Source organism: Bombina bombina, chromosome 1, assembly GCF_027579735.1.
Source record: "Bombina bombina isolate aBomBom1 chromosome 1, aBomBom1.pri, whole genome shotgun sequence".
Classification (NCBI taxonomy): domain Eukaryota; kingdom Metazoa; phylum Chordata; class Amphibia; order Anura; family Bombinatoridae; genus Bombina; species Bombina bombina.
The window spans coordinates 516,103,770-516,121,215 of record NC_069499.1 but is presented as its reverse complement, the minus strand read 5'-3'; positions in this window follow the sequence as shown (position 1 = coordinate 516,121,215).

Below are 17,446 nucleotides of genomic sequence, written 5' to 3'. Positions count from 1 at the left end.
GGAGTGTATAATGAGCATGCATACACAGAATTGTGTAGTTTAAGGAGTGTATAATGAGCATGCATACACAGAATTGCGTAGTCTAAGGAGTGTATAATGAGCATGCATACACAGAATTGTGTAGTGTAAGGAGTGGTTAAATGAGCACACACACAGAATTGTTTAGTCTGAGTAGTTAAATGAGCATGCACACACAGAATTGTGTAGTCTAAGGAGTGGTTAAATGAGCATGCACACACAGAATTGTGTAGTCAAATAAGTGTTTAAAGAAGCATGCACACACAGAATTGTGTAGTCAAAGTAGTGTTTAAAGGAGCATGCACACACAGAATTGTGTAGTCTAATGAGTAATTAAATGAGCATGCACACACACAATTGTGTATTCTAAGGAGTAGTTAAATGAGCATGCACACACACAATTGTGTAGTCTAAGGAGTGGTTAAATGAGCATGCACACATACAATTGTGTAGTCTAAGGAGTGGTTAAATGAGCATGCACACACACAATTGTGTAGTCTGCGTGGCTGCAGTTGTGTGGCTGTATTAGGGACTCAGGTACTTGGAAGAGACTTTTACGTGGTACCTAAGCTTGTCCTATTTGGCCAAATGCAGTAACTAACTCTTCCAGTTTTGCTTTTAATCTTAGCTGAGAGCTTGTGAGTGCTGGACTTTTTTAATGTGTGTGTTGTAGTGTCTGTTTTTGTAATTCACCCTATGGATTTGCACCCAGGCAGGCCCGGGGTTAACTGCCTGTGACTCTGTTAATATGGTAGCTTTATATGAGTGCGTTAGCAACCAAAGCTGGGCCTGTGTGTTACATGGGATGTGTACCCGGTCCGGTCTGGATGTGTAGTCCTTTCTCCTTGTTTTGTAAAAGAATCCAACTTTATTCAGCAAAGTAAAAACAAAAAGGCCACTTGCACTGCACCATAAAAACAAGATAGAAAGACAAAGTGAGAGAGCCTAGACCCTCTGCTTCTGATTCTCAATATTAATCTATTTAAGATGTATTCTGCCTCACTTTTTAACTGAGTATCTTTACACACATAGATCTTGTAATGTAAGTGATGTAAGCATTATAAATATTTTAAGGCAACACATAGTTTGCATGGTTCACAGTTATACATTTTTTATAATTATATATGATTTGTAGATTTTTTTTATCCCAATATTTCACATGTGCATTGATTTAAATAAATATACTAAAATAGAAAGTTTTCTCTTAAAGAGACATATTAATCAGGGTTGAAATGTGCAGGAGTGCATTGTAATTTTGTATAAAAGTATGTATGCAGGGGGAGGAGATGGCAGCAAACTAGGATGTCCATACAATAAGTGAGCTCCATATCTTGTATATCGTACCTGTCTTTAGTGCTAACTTGCTCTGGAGGCTTATATTACAGCCTCATGACACACATATTACACAGCGGCCCTTTCACAACTGATGCTGGCATGACCTACCGAACACAGCTCATTTGGACAGTGACTTCACCAGTACCTCACCCTATGGCTGTGTCCTAAAGCGAGTGGCATATTCTGCTTTTGGCTGCAACTTAAGTGTAGGGGAAAATGGAGGACCTACATTGCAGCAGAGGAGGAGTTTTCCGGTGGCTTTAAGTGTATCATGTTGGGTTGCGTGAGTAACTTATCTCACACTTGAACTAAGACTACCAATTTTCCTGTCTCATGCTCTTGCCTAGATTATACAACATTTATATGAGAAGAGGGATCTGGAGAACTTTGTCTTTGAAAGGTTTATAATTTTATTTGATTAAAATTACAGTAGAATATTTACTGAATGTGAACGTCTTGCTTCCTCTTGACTAATAAATCAAATTGGGTGGATTAGTGCACGCTAAAGGAAGGTATTGCTAAACACTACTCTAAAGATACAATCTCTGTATGTATCAAATACAAGTTAATAACCAAATAGCGAAGCCAAAGCTTCAAGATAGAGAAAGTGCGCTAACAAGCTGAAAGTATACACACCATATAAGGAATTGAAGTGAAAATTTAATAAACATATAGAATAAGATACACAAATATATACACTAAAAATAGGGACGTCTCCCTGTAATGTAAATACAACTGGGAAAAAATCCTAATGAAAAAAAAGGTTAAAACCTATAAATGATGGATAATGCAGATACTAATTGATAATCTATGACATAAAAAAGAGATAGCATAAAAATGATAATTAAAAGATATGGCATAACAGTGATATCATAAAATAAAATAAAACTTAAAAGACAAGCACCAAGTTCATATGTATCAACACAGTGCAGGTGGCCGTATGCAAATGAATATCGGTATTGGAACAGTGGAAAGAAAATAACGGCTTGTACCACAAATAGATACAGTTTACTGTACCGTAAGTCAAGAGAGTGTTCAGAGGGTGTTACCGAGGAGAAGAAATCCTTCGGTCAAGGCTTGGACCGCGGCTGCAGTAACTGCCGTTCCTGGAGATAGAAGTGTGCAAACCTCTGCACATGTGAGTCGGCGTCTGACGTCACAGGCTTCTCATCGGCTCCTCTCAGGGTGTTACTCGCTGCTCCAGCAGCGTAAAGGAAAAGCAGCTGATTGCTGTGTCCTGGTGGGAACTTTCTGTGAAGGCAGACTTGGCTGCTGTAGATATGTTTAATGATCCAATACAATAGTGGGGCACAAGTTATCCCTCAGCTTGGGATATTCAAAGATGCTGGTAACCCGGGTTTAAAGTTGCAGTACAGGCTGTACTGAAATATCCCTTGCTGTTTCAAAGTCACAGTGTCACAAATGCAAGCGACGCGTTTCGCCCTCCCTTGGGCTTTATCAAGATGCATGTGACAGGTAACTGGGAGCTTTTTAAATGATCCATTTGGTTTTGATTGGTTGGTGGATTCAGTTGTAAAGGTAACACCCTCCAGGTAATTAAGGTGGTATCTCTTTTGCTTTCACCTTTGAGATTGTTTTTCTTGAGTTGTTAAGGTAACACCCTCCAGGTACTTAAGGTGGTATATGCTTCATTCAGTCATTAAAGATTCTTTGTGCATGTCTAATATAAAAGAACATTTCCATAAAAAATACATATATCTGTGTAATACATTATCACTATCAGTGGTATCATAACCATAAAACCGTATTGAATTTGTAGGATTAATCACTTATAGATAGAGGTATTTATATAGCGAGTTTAGTAAAAAAAAAGAAAATAAGTAATGTGCATATGTAACTATTAACCCAGCAGCACCTTATTTTCATTTACATAGGCACATTACTTATTTTTAAGAGCGATACGTATAACCACTTTTTTAGCTCTGGAATTTTGAATACACCGCTATATATTCATTCATTCACTCACTCCTAAATATTATGCACTGATATATTTATTTATATAATTCTTTTCCTTTTTTTTTTTTTTTCACTAAACTCGCTATATAAATACCCCTCTTTTTTTAACACATTAGTGCACCCATGGTAGATATTTTATATTTTGTAAAAGTATTTTTTTGGTTTAGAATTATATCTATAAGTGATTAATCCTACAAATTCAATACGGTTTTATGGTTATGATACCACTGATAGTGATAATGTATTACACAGATATATGTATTTTTTATGGAAATGTTCTTTTATATTAGGCATGCACAAAGAATCTTTAATGACTGAATGAAGCATATACCACCTTAATTACCTGGAGGGTGTTACCTTAACAACTCAAGAATAACAATCTCAAAGGTGAAAGCAAAAGAGATACCACCTTAATTACCTGGAGGGTGTTACCTTTACAACTGAATCCACCAACCAATCAAAACCAAATGGATCATTTAAAAGGCTCCCAGTTACCTGTCACATGCATCTTGATAAAGCCCAAGGGAGGGCGAAACGCGTCGCTTGCATTTGTGACACTGTGACTTTGAAACAGCAAGGGATATTTCAGTACAGCCTGTACTGCAACTTTAAACCCGGGTTACCAGCATCTTTGAATATCCCAAGGTGAGGGATAACTTGTGCCCCACTATTGTATTGGATCATTAAACATATCTACAGCAGCCAAGTCTGCCTTCACAGAAAGTTCCCACCAGGACACAGCAATCAGCTGCTTTTCCTTTACGCTGCTGGAGCAGCGAGTAACACCCTGAGAGGAGCCGATGAGAAGCCTGTGACGTCAGACGCCGACTCACATGTGCAGAGGTTTGCACACTTCTATCTCCAGGAACGGCAGTTACTGCAGCCGCGGTCCAAGCCTTGACCGAAGGATTTCTTCTCCTCGGTAACACCCTCTGAACACTCTCTTGACTTACGGTACAGTAAACTGTATCTATTTGTGGTACAAGCCGTTATTTTCTTTCCACTGTTCCAATACCGATATTCATTTGCATACGGCCACCAGCACTGTGTTGATACATATGAACTTGGTGCTTGTCTTTTAAGTTTTATTTTATTTTATGATATCACTGTTATGCCATATCTTTTAATTATCATTTTTATGCTATATCTTTTTTATGTCATAGATTATCAATTAGTATCTGCATTATCCATCATTTATAGGTTTTAACCTTTTTTTTTCATTAGGATTTTTTCCCAGTTGTATTTACATTACAGGGAGACGTCCCTATTTTTAGTGTATATATTTGTGTATCTTATTCTATATGTTTATTAAATTTTCACTTCAATTCCTTATATGGTGTGTATACTTTCAGCTTGTTAGCGCACTTTCTCTATCCTCTTGACTAATGAAGCATTTTTTCTCGCTTGACAGAATTCATATGGTAAAAATGGCACTCTTGCCAAAAGTATTTTACATATTCCAAACTTTCCTGATACAAGTCCCAGATATCTATCTCCATAATTACAGACATTCTTAAATTCATATATTTATTACATATAATATATCTAAACATACCTTATAATTTCCAGTAATGGCAAGGAGTAGGAGTTTACCTAACTTTAAGCTCTACTGATATGGAATGCTTCTTCATCATGTCTTAGACGGGTGCTGCTGGGGTGTCTCTTTGTGTGTTACCCCACTTAAAAAAGTTGTATCCCTTTCTTATTATTAATTATTACACACTGAGTCCCAAGTCTTTCTGACATATGTTTCAAACTGGCAGAAACATTTTCATTTTCTAATTTCCAGAGCTAAATGATCCCAGATTTTTAAGAAAAGAGCGAAATCTGCTTATCCAGCACTACTACTAGAAACCAATCTAAAGTTAATGCCAATTGTGAAATAGACTTTGTGGCTGATAATTAATTGTGCTAAGCAGTTGATACCTAAATTCTGGAAGTTTCCATTGGTCCCCTCTATACAAGACTGGTAACAAAATGTAGATATTTTATTTTTACAGGTAGCACAAAACTGTTTTACGCTTAACTGGTGACTTTTATGAGCCTAATTATCTCCTTCCTAGATAGGTATATCGCTACAAATACAGAATACAAAGGTGGACGCTTAAAGCAAAAAGTCTAAAACATTTTTACAGATACATTTATTTAGCAAAATTATATTGTGTGCACATGTTAACCAATAAAAATCATATAAAAGTTAATTTTTGGGAAAAAGTCTCCTAATGGGACATCTCCCACTGTTTATCAAAATAAATCAAATTACAGGAACATTAGATCATATACACCACACATTTCTGGGTGCATCTTATAGTAATAACAAACTCTACCCCTGTATTTGGTACAATAAAATATTTTTAACCATTTATATCACACACATTCAGACCTCTAGCTCTATAATTTTTTCTTAGACTTTTGAATCCACTTGAATGAATTCAAAAGGAAAAACACCATTAAAGGAAAAACACCACATCCACCCTGGTCCTATGCTGCAAATAACCTCTCCCTATATTTGTTACCAAATGTCATCTTTGTTTTCACAAACTACAGTGTTATTTAAAGACTTAAGGCCAGAGAATGATTTGAGCAGTATTTATCGCTCCCGTTCGTGCGTTAACTCCGGTAGAAGTAAGGTTTTTGAGCGCATTGAGTAACGATTATATTACAAGTTGAAAGTAAAAAGGCGCAAACTCAATACGTGCAAAAAGCTGAAGTTAGAATATCGCAAACACGTTAATGTATTCCCCCATAGATATATGTAGGAATATTTATTTAAAAATACATAGATTTATTTAAAAATACATAGAGCATATTGGTATGTGAAATATTTACAGTAAATACATAGTATAACACTTTATTAAATATGAACACTGCATAAATATGATTTATATGTATGTCTATATATATACATATGTATTTATTTGTTAATATATGTCTGTAAATACATATATACACATATAAATACATACAGTCATGGCCAAAAATATTGGAACCCCTGCATTTCTGTCAGATAATGCACCACTTCGCCCAGAAAGTTGTTGCAATTACAAATTTTTAGGCATTTTCGTGTTTATTTCTTTTGTTTGTATTGGTATGACACAAAAAAGTGGAGAGAAAAAAGCCAAATCTGACACATTTCATGCAAAACTCCAAAAATGGACTAGACAACATTATTTGCACTTTCTCAAAATTGTAAGAAATAATTGCATTCCAAATTTGTGATTCTCCTGTAATTTTTAATTAAACTCACCTGTATCAATTAACAAGTGCTGACAATATAGAATTCACACTGGCAACCAGTTAAAATGGTGAAAAATGACTCAACTTTTCTGTTGAGCAGCAAAGAATTGTCTGACGATTTGAGAACAACAATTGTGGAAAAGCATGGACAATCTTAAGGTTATAAGTCCATCTCCAGATATCTTAATGTTCCTGTGTCCATTGTGAGCAACATTGTCAAGAAGTTTACAGCTCATGGCACTGTTGCTAATCTCCCTGGACGTGGACGAAAGAGAACAATTTATCAAAGATTGCAATAAAGGATTGTTCGAATGGTGGATAAAGAACATTGATCAACTTCCAAACAAATTCAAGCTGACCTTCAGGCACAGGGTACAATTGTGTCAGCTCGCACTATACATTGCCATCTGAATGAAAAGGGACGCTATCGTAGGAGACCCAGGAGGACCCCACTGCTGCAAGCCAGATTGGAGTTTGCCAAAACTTACCTGAGGAAGCCAAAATCCTTTTGGGAGAATGTGCTGTGGACAGACGAAACAAAATTACAGCTTTTTGGTAAAGCCCATCATTCTACTTTTTTCAGAAAAAGAAATTATGCTTTTAAAGAAAAGAATACAGTCCCTACAGTCAAACATGGTGGAGGTTCACTGATGTTTTGGGGTTGCTTTGCTGCTTCAGGCACTGGATGTCTTGACTGTGTGCATGGCATTATGAAATCTGAAGGCAACCAAAGAATTCTGTGGTGCAATGTAGGGACCAGTGTCAGAAAGTTGGGTCTCTGTCAGAGGTCATGTGTCTTATAGCAGGACAATAACTCAAAGCACATGTCAAAAAGCACTTAACTGGACAGCAATGAGTCCAGATCTCAATCCCATAGAGCACCTGTGGAGAGATCTCAAAACAGCAGTTGGGAATAGGAACCCTTCCAATCTGAGAGACTTGAAGCAGTTGGCGAAAGAAGAGTGGTCCAAACTTCCAGTAGAGAGGTGTAATAAACTTGTTAATGGTTACAGAGAGCGATTGATTTCAATTATTTTTTCCAAGGGATGTGCAACCAAATATTAAATTGAGGGTGCCAATAATTTTGTCCAGTCCATTTTTCGAGTTTTGTGTGGAATGTGTCAGATTTGGCTTTTTTTTTCTCCACTTTTTTGTGTCATACCTATACAAACAAAATAAATAAAGATGAGAATTCCTAAACATTTGTAATTGCAACAATTTTCTGGGCAAAATGGTGCATTATCTGACAGAAATGCAGGGGTGCCAATATTTTTGGTCATGACTGTATGTATATACGGTATATAGACTGGGGTATATCTGTCTAACTATGCACTTTTTGGATACCTTCTGTTTTTAATGATGTTCAAATAAAGTTACCCAACAAAAAATTACTGCGCTAGCTGTCTGTACTTAATAAAAATTGTATCCTATACCAAATAAATAGTAGTAATTACAGGTAATCAATAAGAGTGTTGGTACCTCTACTGTTATATGGTACCTATTAACCACAATGTACTTAGCATCAATAGTCCCTTTAAAAGTAGTGAGCTAAACACTTATAATATTAAAGATTAAAAAAAATATTTCACACATTATTGCAAAGTATATTAAAACAGGACAGAGACACTTACTTCATGGCTCCAGGAGTAAGGTAAAACTCGTAATACCAATTGTTTGTTAACTCCACAGGATACTCTTCTATCCTCCCAATGGGTTTTCTCCTTTAATTGTGAGGTAGTGGTGCTGCTCTTTCTTACAGGGCACTCAGGGGTGTGCTGACATGAAAACACTGGAACGATAAAGCACAGAGCGCATCCACAACTCAAGGTAAATCAATAACAATTTATTCAGAGCACACACATCATTGCACTTACAAGAAGTTAAAAGAATGAAGCCTTTAAAAACCAATCAGAAAAGTCAGCCCAGGAACAACAATTTCTGGACTATGTATCAGCTGGAGACAATGTCCGTGTGCTGCATCAAGAGTTCCTCACTTGCAAACTTTTCCTCCGAGCTTCTTATTGTTCCAATGTGGCTGCTAGTAACAGAAGTGAATGTCCTATAACATCGTCACACTGCTCCTCCATCTGCGCGTTTCGTCCTCCTTATCGGGACTTTTTCAAGACACAGAAAAAGGATAATGAGGACGAAACGCATAGACGGAGGAGCAGTGTGATGATGTTATAGGACATTCACTTCTGTTACTAGCAGCCACATTGGAACAATAAGAAGCTCGGAGGAAAAGTTTGCAAGTGAGGAACTCTTGATGCAGCACACGGACATTGTCTCCAGCTGATACATAGTCCAGAAATTGTTGTTCCTGGGCTGACTTTTCTGACTGTTTTTTAAAGGCTTCATTCTTTTAACTTCTTGTAAGTGAAATGATGTGTGTGCTCTGAATAAATTGTTATTGATTTACCTTGAGTCGTGGATGCGCTCTGTGCTTTATCGTTCAAATAAAGTTATGCTTTTAAACTATTTTTTGGATTCCGCCTCTGGACTTTTCCTTTTGTTCACCTTTATACGGTATATATATATATATATACAGAATATATATATATATATATATATATATATATATATACACACATACATACATACATAGACATATGTTTCTCTATGTTAAAGCCCTTTGCCTGCCTTTTTACCCAAGACCTCATATCTTTGTGCCCTTATAACCTTTTTGTGCAATATTTTTTTTTATATTTTTTATTAGATAGTGTTATTATGAGTATAACTGTACTTTAAAATTTATTTTTGATGTATTTTGGGACACTTTTTTGTTTCATGAAACAGTTAACTAGAGCTCTGAGGTCACGCTTTCCCACCTCGTGTTAACTTCAATTGCGCTCAAGGGATCACATTTACTTTCAATTTGTAATACCAGTGCTACATCCAAAATGCACAAATAGTGCATAACTGTTAGAGCGCCACTCGTAATCTAGCCCTCAATGTATTGACTATAATGTTTTTAGTGTCATTTAAAGATGATTTGTATACCATAATGTAAATTCACATTTTGCAACCGGTTTTTAAACACCTCTTTGGATGTGTACAGAGATTTTGGGGCCGCTTTATCAACAGTCAGATGGACATGATCCACTGTAGCGGATCATGTCCGCCCAACATTGCTGAATACCGACAGCATATGATGTTGGCATTTAACATTGCACAAGACGTTCTGGTTAACTGCTTGTGCAATGCCGCCCCCTGAAGATTTGCAGCCAATTGGCCGCTAGCAGGAGGTGTCAATCAACCCGATCATATCCGATCTGGTTGATTGCTGTCCGCCGTCTTAAAGGTGGCAGACTAGTTAAAGAGCAGCTGTCTTAAGACCGCTGCTTCTTATCTGCTGTTTCTGGCGAGCCTCAACAGGGGGATCAGGGGCCATTCAGCCGTTGTTAAATCGGCTCCTTTATGTGTAATACAATTTAAATATTTACTACTTACACTCAATGCTCTTTTGATAGCACTGTCCTGTATGTGTGTACTGTATATCACCGTCATATACAGAAATGTAGTTTACGCCCCTTAGAGATATGCAAAGTACCACAGTGTAAAATGTTCTTTCAGATCATTCTGTCATTAATCTCCTAGCACTAATGGATTGTAAAAGAGCATCTTGCCTGAGCAGAGAACATTAGATCATTGAGCCCTTGGTGAGAACAGAGAAAATTATTGATTATCGTGGCCCTTTAAACATTTGGCAATGGTTTCTCAGTTAGATGATAGTTATTTATTTTGATTTTAACACTATAAGTGCCTGTCTGTTTACAACTAGGTCTTAGCAACTGATTGCTCACTAGATGAAAAGCAGAAATAACACTGCTTTGGTAGGCAGTGATGCACCTTAGAATTGAAAAACAGCAAAAAACATTTTCAATACATGAAAAATCTGTTTTCAAATAAACAACAAAAAATACATTTTAAAAATCTCTCTTTTATATAAAACAAAGAGAATGGGACTGTATGCCTCTTTAAAGGGACAGTCAACACCTGATACTTCATAACTCCATACCTTAGATCAGTAATAGAAGATGCAGCTGCAACGCATCGCAAGTTGATGAGCTCTAAGGGTATGGAGTATCACCCAAAATACAAACGTTTATTTCAGGTAGATATGGCCGACAAACTCCTCCCCCTTCTCCTTCGTCCCCTTCTCTAATCTTTTCCCTGCTCGTTCCTGTTGAAAGGGTGACGTTGCTGTTTTTATAATGCGCATGCGCATTATCTTCTACCCGCTCGCAAACTCAAGTCAAAATCGTAAGTTCTATCCATTGCGCATGCGCGATTCTCCGTGAACGCGTGTTAACCCCGAGGATTGGATTATGATTGTAGGATTCAATCAAAAAGAAAGTTATTACGTAACAGTGGGGGGAGTTTGACGGTCATATCTACATGGAAAAAGCATATGTATTTTGGGTGATCACTCCATACCCTTAGAGCTCATCAACATGCGATGCGGTGCAGCTGCATCTTCTATTACTGATCTAAGGTATGGAGTTATGAAGTATCAAGTGTTGACTGTCCCTTTAACTTTAAAATCTTAGCCTTGTATAGGCTGACACTACATACTGAAAACAAATAAAGCTGTATTTCAAATGATATATTACCTCTAATTAAACATAAAAATCAACAACCTTCTCCACGCTACCTAATATAATAAATAAAAAGGTGGAAACAAGAACTAAACAACATAATTGCTTCTCTAATGGCCTTACAACTATATACTAATACTATGGGCTAGATTTATCAAAAGGCTAGACAAACTCTGTATGTGCTTCGCCTGTAACTGCGCCCCAGCTCGCCTACGGAGAAGCGCACGTGCGCCTGAATTTATCAAAAAACTAGACGTAACTTTGCGCAGGTGAGCTGGGGCGTAATAATGATAAATTTCACCTGTCGGAAACGGTATTTACTCCCTATTTACCACAGTACATCCCTATAAATATTTACGCCGCCATGTTTTGATAATTAAAAAAGCATTTTTTAAGTTAATATTTAGCTTATATTTATATTATATAATGTTTCTGTGCTGTTTTTGACATATGTTGATAATTTAAAATCTCAAAAATAAATATATTAAAATATCGATATATATATAAAACTGTTGGTACCCATATGCGCCATTTCTGGCAATAACAGTCTCTTTTTGGCGCTGAGCCTTTGAAAAATTAGTTAAAAGAAGAAAGTACTGCATCACAAGATGTAAAAGCATGTATTATAATGGTGTTCACCTCAGTCTGCATGGCGAAATATACAACACGCAATTGATGCCGAAATTGAATGATAAATAAGAAACTGGGTGTATTTGTAGGTCGGGCTGTTAAATTACGCCTATTACTAATGTAAATTGTAGCACTCGGGAGCGCGCCTGTGCGTCTAGGCGAATGCACGATGAGTGCGGAGAAGTTTCTTTCAGATTTGCGCAATTATAGGCGCAGAGTGCTTTGATGAAAATGACGATCAGTTCCAATGAGCTATTTTGGACGGAATTAAAGGAGAATGGCTTTGATAAATCTAGCCCTATGAAAGCCTTCTCATCCTCACAACTACTGTTCTTTTTAATATTTTTATTAATGACTTGGAGCAAGGATTAAATAGCAACATTTCTATTTTTGCAGCTGATACAAAGTTGTGTAAGGTCATTAGGTCAGTGCAGGAAAGAATTGCTTTACCAAGTTATTTGCAAAATTTAGAAGAATGGGCAGGTAAATGGAAAATGAAATTTAGTACTGAAAAATGCAATATTCTACATTTTGGAAGTTAAAATAAGCAGGCAACCGATTATATAAATGGGACTAGACTTTGCAAAACAGAGGAGGAAAGTGATTTTGGAGTAGTTATACATAACAAGCTAAAGATGCGTGCAGAATGCAGGGCAGAGGCTTCTAAGGCTACTAAGTTACTAACATGTATTAAAAGAGGCATTGATGCAAGGGAGGAAAGCATAATTATATCACTATATACTGTAAATCCCTGGTAAGAACTCACCTTGAGTATGGAGTGCAGTTCTATGGACCAATCTCAAAAAAATACATTGCAAAAGTTCTCTGAAAATGTTCAGAGATGGGCCGCAATAGAGAATTTAAGCTATGAGGGGAGGCTAGCCAAACTAGGTCTATTTTCTCTAGAAAAAAAGGTGCTTGAGAGGTGAAATGATTACTTTATATAAATATATTCAAGGCCCATATACAGAGATGTTGGAAGCTCTGTTTATTTGGAAAAAAAAAAAAAAACTTGTGACAACGGAAACGTTTTTTCCATGTAAGAGCAATCAAATTGTGGAACTCAATACTTAAGGAGGTTGTAAATGTCAATACCTTAGATAACACAAGATAATAATTTAATATAAGTCCACAAGAAAAGTGATAACTGCTGGAGATGTGGGTCACTAGAACACAACATGACCCACGTGTGGTTGACCTGTCCCATAATTTCCAAATTCTTGGATTCTGTCATAGTAGAAGCAGATACAATCTTAAAAACGAATCTCTGTTAGCACCCAACAGTGTGGCTATTAAATAAAAAGCCTTCTAAATTACACTCATTACATCCATAATTATTAAAGCTCACAAAACATTGATCATAAGAAATTGGAAATGCTCAGAGGCTCCCTCCATACAACAAAAGAGATTGAAGGTTACTGAACATTTATTGCTAGCAGGATGTTGGCACACTAAAATACAATGTAATAACACACACACACATATATATATATTATCTATATAACTCCACAAGCCCCCTTCACCTACCTCTCTCCATTAGACTACAGATCAGACTATGGGCTCCATTTATTAAAGTTCGGGTGGAAATGATTCACTACCACTAATTATTGTCCTAAGGCTATCACTGCAATCAGATCGCAATGTTTTTAATCTGACACATTTTAGGTGGTGTACAGGTTAAGCAGTAATGGTCCTAAGACCGCTGATACTTAACTATCATTTCAGGTGAGCCTGGAACACCGGGACCCCGAAGCTGCTTTTGCAGCTTGATAAATGGGGCTATAGCTTTTATCATATTTTGTAGGTTTACAGATATTTCTGCTGACATATTTGATTAAACCAAAACACAGAGACAGTGATGTTAGTTAATGTAGGAGCCCTACAGATGAAGAACTCCTACTGGAATCCTCTCCTTCCTTTCCCTTCTTTCTCCAATTTTTTTTTCTCCCTCTTCTTTCTTCTTCCCTCCCCTGCCATGTTGTGTGCTATCCTTGATATTCTCTATAAGAAATTTCTTTAGGAAAAACCAAGCCTTTTTACACCCATGAAATATTCAAATTGAAAGACCACTATCTTCTTTTATGAAAAATGACTTTTTAGTAGTGTACTTCTGTTTCTCTATCATTCTATTTTTGTTTGTTATTTATGAACCATCAACAAATATAAATGGAAAACTCTTTGTAATGATAGAAAGCTAAGGTATTATCCTATTATGCATTGCAATATTTCTTTTGCTATGCCAATAAAGTTAATAATAATTAAAAAAAAATGTGAAGATCTTTTCCTTTTGCTGTGTTCTGAAAGAAATTGTAATGTACTGGACTTATCTCAGGACTATATCAGCTCAGAACCTAATAAACCATATTCTCTTATATGCAAAACTACCAGATACTTATTTCCTGTAATCAATGTGTACTTATTTTGGTAATTTAACATTGTTTTTATGTTACCCGAATGTTTTAAATTGTAAGAAGGGAAATAAAAACAATAAAACAAAAAAGCTGTATTCACATAAAAAGATGCTGAGTTGTGATAAGTTCATTAACTCAGTGAATTTTTAGGAAGTGCAATTAATTTTAATGCATACAGTTTATAAGGTAATACAAACTATTGTGTATTTAAGCTTATTTTAGTTACACATACTTTTCTACACATGTTCACAATCCTTTAAATTTGCTTCTGTATTTCAGTGCTGCATCACTTGGGAAGTCAGTATTCTAACAGTAGATTTTTTAGAAGTAACAGTTTGTCCATGGCATAATAAGATTCTTTTTCAGATTCCTAGTAAAGTTCTGGGCCATTACTATCTAACATTTAGCCAGGGTTATCTAAGTTTAGGGGATATACCAAGAATAACTGTTTAACATAAATAGTTTCTTATAGAGATTGTTCACACACTGTAAAGATATAAAATGCTTTGGATAAACAGAAATCTGTACTTAAAACAAATGAGCAATAATATACATTTGGTACCAAACATTTAATCTAGGAAAGGAGAAGTCAGATGGACCAAATAGTTATCATCTGTGTTTTTTTGTTTTTTTATAAAGACATGGAGGATACTGAACTCCAGATATGCTTGGCTACACTAATTCCATATCTGTCTTCTGCTTTTTCCAGTATAGCTTTTGCCGCAAGTCTGAAATTTGGAAGTTCTTAGAATATATATCAGTGTATTTTGGCAAACGTTGTATTACTGTTTAAAAATAGACCTATATTTATAACTTTTACAAATCAAATATCTTTCAATCATTTGTAAAAAAAAAAGAGAATAAAACAATAAAAATAAATCCCTTGTAGTTACTGTAAATTGTAATAATCTTGTGGCACAGGGTGTAAAAATAAAATATTTTGTTAAATAACTTTAAAAAAAAAAAGAACAATAAAACTTTTTCTTGCCAAAAGTAATTTGCAATGAAAAAGGTTGGAAAATCACAGATTTACTCATACAGATTTTCAATCTATGTCAAGGTAAGTCACTTTCTATATAAGGAATATCACTGTATTTGCTGTCTACTTCTGCCCACTGTTTTACAGCATTGGTCACAATTTCCTCTGAGAGTCTGTGAGCATATTCCAGTAGCACAGGGCTTGCATTCATTGTATCTCCATTACTGTCATCACAGTTTGATTGAATCAAGGCAATTTTTTCTTCTGTGTGTTTTCCCTCACGACCATGGTTGCTTTCCAAGTGAATTTCATTCTGCACAGTGTAATCCTGCTTGGATTTTATGCATCCCATAATACTAGCAAGTCAACATTAAAGTCTAATTTTAGCAAGCTGCAACAGGAAGATGCGCCTGGACTTTGTCACTGCGTGTGGAAAGCAATGTGTTTGCAGTGGAAACAGCTTATCAGGTTTTCTCCCATCTGGATCAGTCCTATAGGAAAAAGACAAAAAAAGAAACACTCATTCAGCAGAATCTCACACTCAAATACTTATTTTATTCAAGGGACATGTTTCCCATATACTAAAGCACTTAAAGGCAATGCAGCATAGTTACAAAAAGCTGAAAAGAAAATATCACATGAATTTCTGTATATAAAAAAGGAAAATATTTAACTAAAAATTTCTTGAAAAAAAACAAACGCTACAGCCAATCAGCATTATCAGTGCTGGCACTTAATCATACTGTGATCTTGTTGGATCACAGTAAACTGAGGGACATATAGTGTCCTGAGACCTGCATCCTAATTGGATGCTAAAAGTTCCTTTACAATAAGATGTGGCAACTGAGAGAAATTTGAGGTAAAATATCTTCCTTTTTTTACATTGAGATGTTCATGTGAAATTCTCTTGTAGTTAGCATTTTCCAGATACTTTTGAGTAATTCCGCATTTGGTAACTTGTCCCTTTCAAGGGACTTTAAAATCAAACTTTAATTTATTGTACAATGCAGTGTAGATTCAATATTTATTTTTTCTACTCTTGTTGCATTTTATCCCTGAAAATTGTTTTTTCCCACTCCCCCCTAAAAAATGATATGTTATAACATAAAAATAATTCATCATATTGTATAAGATATTACAAACTGAATTAAATGGGGCACATATAGGGATAGTACCAATTCTACTTTGAATAAAGAAGAACAATGAATTTTATACATGTCTGAATAATAGGAGGAAATTAAGGGGAATAATAGATTATGACAATGAAAAACAAAGTGGCTCCACATAAAATACTGCTAATACTGTACTTGAATTCTCATGAGGATAGCACCATGTTTCAGGAATAACAGAACATCTGATGAGCACTTGCATAGTAACAGAAAAAAGTTATTGACTTTGAAAACCCTGCTTTAGGGGATGTAGAAAGAGGGGCACAATTTTCCATATGTGGTCAACTTGTCCTTTTGTTACTAACTTGTGGGAAACAACATTAAAGGGACATAAAACCCATTTTTTTTCTCTTTCATGCGTCAGAAAGAGCAGGCAATTTTAAGCAATTTATTCATATTATCAATTTTTCTTCCTTCTCTTGGAATCTTAATTTGAAAAAGCAGGAATATAAGCTTACAAGCCGGCCCATTTTTGGTTCAGCACCCTGGATAGCACTTGCTGATTGGTGACTGCATTTAGCCACCAATCAGCAAGCGCTACCCAGGTGCTGAATCAAAGATTGGCCGGCTCTTAAGCTTACATTTCTGCTTTTTCAACTAAAGATACCAAGAGAACAAAGAAAAAGTGATGAGTAAATTAGAAAGTTGCTGAAAAATTGCATGCTCTATCTGAATCATTAAAGAACAAATTTGGGTTGTATATCCCTTTAACCAGTTCCATTTTTTTTGTAACAATACATTTTTATTGATAAATAAAGTGCAAAAACCACATAATGACATATTTATCACTTGACATTTTTAGCAGCGGAAATACACACGGTTAATAAGAGGGGAAATGACATGCGAGGCAGGTCAGTGTACCTGACATGGAGAACATAAATAACATTTAATCATTTTCTGGTGTGTACTTACACAGTGTAGTTGTTATGCATTGGCTATTCTGAGGGAATAGTTAGAATTTTATATTTCAGAAGTTGTACGGCAATATATGCCATACCCAGTAAGCCTGACAGTTTGGGGAGGCTAGGTAGAAGGTATATGTAGCATGTATAAATGGAAATGGTGTTGTTAGGTTTGCTCACCTATATCCCC